The following is a 6,000-nucleotide window of genomic DNA, read 5'->3' on the forward strand; positions in this document are numbered from 1 at the left end:
GAAAGTAGGGGCCGTGACCCCCTTGCAGAAGACAAGGTGCAACTTCAGAAGTCACAGCAAGTTGCAAGGGCACAGGCCACAGGGGTGAAAGGCTGTGAGGGCCCCACACTTTCTACTTGCTGTCCTCTCTTGGACTCTGCCTGCCACCTCCTGGGTAGACAAGGTTATTACCTGCCTCCAAATCCTGGGAGGCCCGGACACTGCAGAGGCTGTGGCCTCTGTTACTCACATGCAGCCGGGAATCTCTCAGAAGCAGAAACTTAGGGATGAGGAGTTGACAAGGGGTCCAACTCCTTAACCCTGCATCGAATCTTGATGAGTCGTGGTGTGGAAAGAGGCTCAAGACATCTTAGCTACAAAAACAGATGCAAGATCAATCGCATGGTGATAGATGGTAACTAGACCTTTGGTGGTGATCACTTTGTAGTGCATACAGATGTCAAATTATAATAGTATACACCTGAAATTTGTATACCAATTTTGCCTCAATTAAAAAAAGGGAAATTAAAACTTTCTAAAGTGAGGAAAGGAAGGAAGGAATGAAGGAAGGAAGGAAGGAAGGAAGGAAGGAAGAAAGAAAGAAACAAAGAAAGAAAGAAAGAAAGAAAGAAAGAAAGAAAGAAAGAAAGAAAGAAAGAAAGAAAGAAAGAAAGGAAGGAAGGCAGGAAGGAAGAAAGACAGAAAGAAAGAAAGAAAGAAAGAAAGAAAGAAAGAAAGAAAGAAAGAAAGAAAGAAAGAAAGAAAGAAAGAAAGAAAGAAAGAAAGGGAAAGAAAGAAAGGAAGGAAGGAAGGATTGCAAAAGAGCATTAAAAAGATAGGAATTAAAACTTTCTAAAGTGTAAAAAAAAAGGAAAGAAAAAAGAGTTGCATAAAAGCATAAAGAAAACAGTATGATCCGTTATGTATATAATAGTAGCAGCTAAGTGTCCGAGACCTTCATACGCGCGGTCACTGTGCTAATCCCTCTGCACACACTATTCCTTACCAAACCACAACGTCAGTACTGCCACGGCTTTTCTTTTTACAAAAAGGGAAACTGAATCTTAGATTGACTGTTAATCACTTGCCCAATATCTCATGGCAAATAAAGTGGCAGGGGTAAGACTAGAACCTGGGTCTGTGTGACTCTGGAGCCTGAGCTCTCAGCCATCGTTTTATTCTGCCTCCAGAAGAAGAGGGGAACGTGCATGCACACAGGTGTGTGTGTGTGTGTCTGTGTGTGAGAGAGAGAGAGAGAGAAATCGGGAAAGGCTATGCAGCAGCCAACAGTGGTTACTTACGGAGTTAGGGGAAGGAGAGGTAGGTCAGCTCTCACCTGCTACTTTACATAATTCTGTACTGTTTGCATTTTCCCAGTGAGCACGTATTTTTCATAATAAAAATATAAAGGCTTAGGGCTTCCCTGGTGGCGCAGTGGTTAAGGATCCGCCTGTCAGTGCAGGGGACACGGGTTCGAGCCCTGATCTGGGAAGATCCCACATGCCGCGGAGCAACTAAGCCCACGCGCCACAACTACTGAGCCTGTGCTCTAGAGCCCGTGAGCCACAACTACTGAGCCTGCATGCCACAACTACTGAAGCCTGCACGGCTAGCCCATGCTCCGCAACAAGAGAAGCCACCGCAGTGAGAAGCCTGCGCACCACAACGAAGAGTAGCCCCTGCTCGCTGCAACTAGAGAAAGCCTGCACGCAACAACGAAGACCCAATGCAGCGAAAAATAAATAAATAAATAAATAAATAAATAAATAAATAAATAAATAAATAAATAAAGTTCCCTTAAAAAATATATATATACTTATTTTACCAATAAAGATGTTTTTTTAAAAAGGCTTATTTTAAGTAATACTTCTGCCCCCAAACACACACAGAAGAAAAGTCAAATTACTCTAGCACTTAGGCCCTGTTTACTGAGCAATTACTATGTACTATGCCCAGTGCTAAGCATTTCATATTCAAGACTCACTGAATCCTCACAACTGGATCTGAAGGGAGGATATTGTCGTTAATCCCCTTTACAGAAGAAGAACCTGAGGCTCAGAGATATGAATTGACCTTGCCAAGGTCACATAACAATGCAGGGACTCAACTGAGGTCCGACTGGGTTCAGAGCCCTTGCTTTTACCTGCTTCAGTGTGCTAATTGTGCAGGAATGATCACGATGATAATAACAGCAGTTTAAGCGCTTACCGTGTGCCAGACCTGTGCTTTCCGTGCATGATCTCATCAAACCTCCATGGCAACCCCCATTTTACAGATGAGAAAACTGAGGCTCAGCAGAGAGTAAGTCACTTATCTGCCCAGGGTCCCCCAGCAGAACTGAGACTAGAATCCAAATCACTATTCATGGCACTGGTATCCACCCAGTTGCTTAAACCAAAAACTCAGTGGTTATCCTTGACTCCTTCCTCTCTCTCTCTCCTTTTCCTCTCCATGTCTAATCCATTGGGTCCAGTTGCTTCCAGCTTCCAAAATACATACTCATTTCTCACTAACCAGCTGCAGCCTCAGTGGAAGGCACTGCCATCTCTCATCTGAGCCACTGTGGAGGACTACTCACCGATCGCCATGCTTCCATTCCCGCCTCTTGGCCCCTATGCCCTCCACTCGCTACGCTGTAGTCAAAGTGATCTTTTTTCAAATCTCTTGCTAAATATCCTCTCATGCAGCCTTTCTCAGGGTCTTGGGAGAGAACTAAGCCCTGCAGAGAATGGTATGAGTGAGTGTTTACTCAATTTTCCAAAGGATGATACTGGCTAATACCATTCTTTTGCTAACACAATAGGAGATGACCTAATTCATGACATGCAATGGATGCCTTCGAGTGTTAGGGCTTCATTCTCTGCAAGAACTGGGTGGAGATGGCTACAAAAGTTTCCTCTCACACTTCAAATATCAGTGACCACAGCCTACTGGGCCCTTGTAAGCAGCCTGCCACCACACCTCCACCTCTGCAGGCTCATTTCCTACTAACTTTTTCCTGAGCACAAGAGCTCTTTTCCGTTCCTCAATTATAGAAACTTCATTCTTACTTCAAGGCTTTTACAGAGTCTCCTCTCTCTGCCTGGAACTCCTGCCCCCAGGCCTTTTAGGGCCAGCTACTTTGTTAGTCATTCATGTCTCAGCTCAAATGCTACCAGCTCATAGGGACGCTCCCTGATACCTTAATTAAAGAGACCCTGCCAATTCCTGCTGTTCCACTGCCCGTTTTGTTTCGTTTCCAGAGTGTATTTATCATGATCTGAAAGTGCCTTGTTCTGTGTTCACTTACCTATTGTGTGTCTCCCCAGTTAGAGCTGAGCGCCACAGGGCAGTTCAGTTTTTTTCATGGCTGCATCCTCAATAACCAGCAAAAAAACTTTTCACTTGGAAGCGATCTGTAAAAAATGCGTTTAGAGAATTTATCAGACATTTATTGTGTGTCAGTCACTGGGCTAAGAGCTTTGCATTGTATCCTTCTATCAACCCCGGCACTATCCAGTGGAAATACAATGTAAGCCATTTTTAATTTTTTAATAGCTACATTATAAGAAGTAAAAAGAAACAGATAAAATCAACGTTAATAATATATTTTATTTAACCCAACATGTTCAGAGTATATTATCTCAACATGTAATCAATTTTAAAAGATAGAAATTTTACTTTTTTTTGATACTCCTCTTCCATCCCTCCACTCTGCCTTCTGGGTTCTGAAGAGCTCGGCGCTGCCTCAAAATTTGGGGATTCGAAGGCTCCCACTTCAGGACTGGGCCTCAATGTCCCTCAGACTAGGTCTCAGCTTTCCCGCCTTTTCTGTACCTCTCTCAGTGTGCCTGTGCCCTTCAAGCCCTGCATGGTGAGAAATGGGGTGAAAGTCCTCGAGCGAGACCTGAAAATGCCTTTCTGTGCAGATGCTCAACCAAAACAGGTGTGATGAGTGGCCAGCGGTGCGCTCTGGGGCCAGCAGTGGTCCTAACCGGAAGTGGGCAGAAAAGAGCCGAGGAAGGGGCCCAGAGCCAGGGAGCATGTGCGGGTTGGCGCCCACCGGAAGTGCCTGAGGAGGGAAGGAAGCACCCGAGTGCAGCCCGTGGGAGCTGGGGTGTCCCTCCTTCAACGCTTGGCATCCTGCACAGGCCATGGGGCTGGGGCAGCCAGAAGGGGAGTTAGCGCTGGCGTTTGGAGCCAAGTCGGAGCTGGAAACTGACTTCTCCGCTGAGAATAATCAGAACTGTAAATTTGGGCCTCAAGGGGAGGAGGATTTATTCCTGGGCGGGGTCTTTGTGGGGAGGGAGCTGGACGGGGCTTCTCTCAGGTCAGGAGAGACCTTGGGAGGTCTCTCTGCGGTATATTGAGAAACGAATCAAAGCCAAAGTAAAATGTGTTACAGAAATCGTGCCATGTCGTAAAGGTTTACACTGAATGAATTATACAAAAATATATCCAGGGCAATATCATGGTGCAGACGATTTGATTGATAAGAAATAACAAGGTGGCCGGGTAATGGGATACAATTTTTTTTTATTTTTGGCCACGCCACGTGGCTTGTGGGATTATATTAGTTCCCCGACCGGGCCCTCGGCAATGAGAACGCGGAGTCCAAACCACTGGACTGCCAGGGAATTGTCAGGACATGATTTTTAAGTTGTATGGTGAATGAGACCTTGGTTTCTCAATCCAGTCAGCCTGCCTCTGTAACTCTGAATAATGTGATTTGGAGATAATTTAAGGAGTCAAAAGTTAGTTTTCCTGGCTCCTGCTTCCTTAGGGGAGGAGCCCCAGAGGATCTGTTGGGAATCAGTGAGGAGGGCTATCGTGACCATAAGCCGTAAGGGGGATCTGTGCTCATCAGACGTCTTGAGGGATCTTTTCATCAGGTCACCAGTGCTAGATGGACGTTGATTCCTGATGCTACGCTGAGAATGAGTGATGAGGGCGCTGTATGTAGGCAGCGAGGTTTGTCGTGGTGGGGGAGGGTTTCTGGTTGAGGTGATCACAGCGACCCTGTGAGGACACATTGTATCAGGAATGCAGGGAATCACATGAGAGGCGCTGGGGGATTTTAAGGTAGGGTTCCTCGCCTGTAGGAGAGGGAGTGAAAGAACGGTATTTGATTGTGCATGTAAGCTTAGGCATGGACGAGGGGATTGGTCCTTCATTCAATTCACAAGTGTTTATTGAGTGCCTACTGTGTGCCAGGCACTGTGTGCTAGAGATACAGTGGGCAGCAAAAGAGTTCCTATCTTCATAGCACTGATCTTCTTCTAGATTAGCTCTATCTAAAATATAGAACGTGAGCCGTATATGTAATTTAAAAGTTTCCAGGAGCCAGATTTTGAAAAAGTAAGAAAAGACCAGTGAAGTAAATTTTAATATATTTTCTGTAACCCAATATATCCAAAATGTTATTCCAACATATAATATAAAAATACTAGTGAGACATTTATACTCTTTTTTCTTTTTCTGTAATGTCTTTAAAATCCGGTGTCCGTGTTTTACAGTTGCCCCACATCTCAGTTAGGACTCGTCACATTTCAAGTGCTCCATAGCCACATGTGGACACTGAAGAGTGCAGCTCTTGAGAACTCTGAAGATAACAGGTTAGTAGAGATGTTTCTGGTAGCGATAAATGCTAGAACAAGAAATCAAGCAGAATTAGAAGATCACAAGGGCAGGTGATTCCTTAGGTAGTGTGGTCAGACTGCAAAGGTCTCACAGGGGAGCTGTCATCTCAAGAGAACTGAATGAAGTGGGGCGGCGAGGGCAGCGGGGAATGAGTCATGCAGGGAGGGGGCAAGCTGGGCCTGTGGGAGGAGCCCCAGAGAGGCTGGGGAGCTGGACCAGAGTGAGCAGGGAAGTCGGGGAGGTAGGAGAAGAGGCCCATCGTAAAGCCGGTATGGTTTATTCTGAAAGTAACGGGAAATCATCGGAGAGACAAGAGTGGAAAGATGGCATGATCTGATTTAACATAAAAGAAGGAGGTTTCAGGGCTCCTGGGAGGTGACTGTGTATCCACGGGTGATGGAG

This window comes from Eschrichtius robustus, chromosome 19, assembly GCF_028021215.1.
Source record: "Eschrichtius robustus isolate mEscRob2 chromosome 19, mEscRob2.pri, whole genome shotgun sequence".
Lineage (NCBI taxonomy): Eukaryota > Metazoa > Chordata > Mammalia > Artiodactyla > Eschrichtiidae > Eschrichtius > Eschrichtius robustus.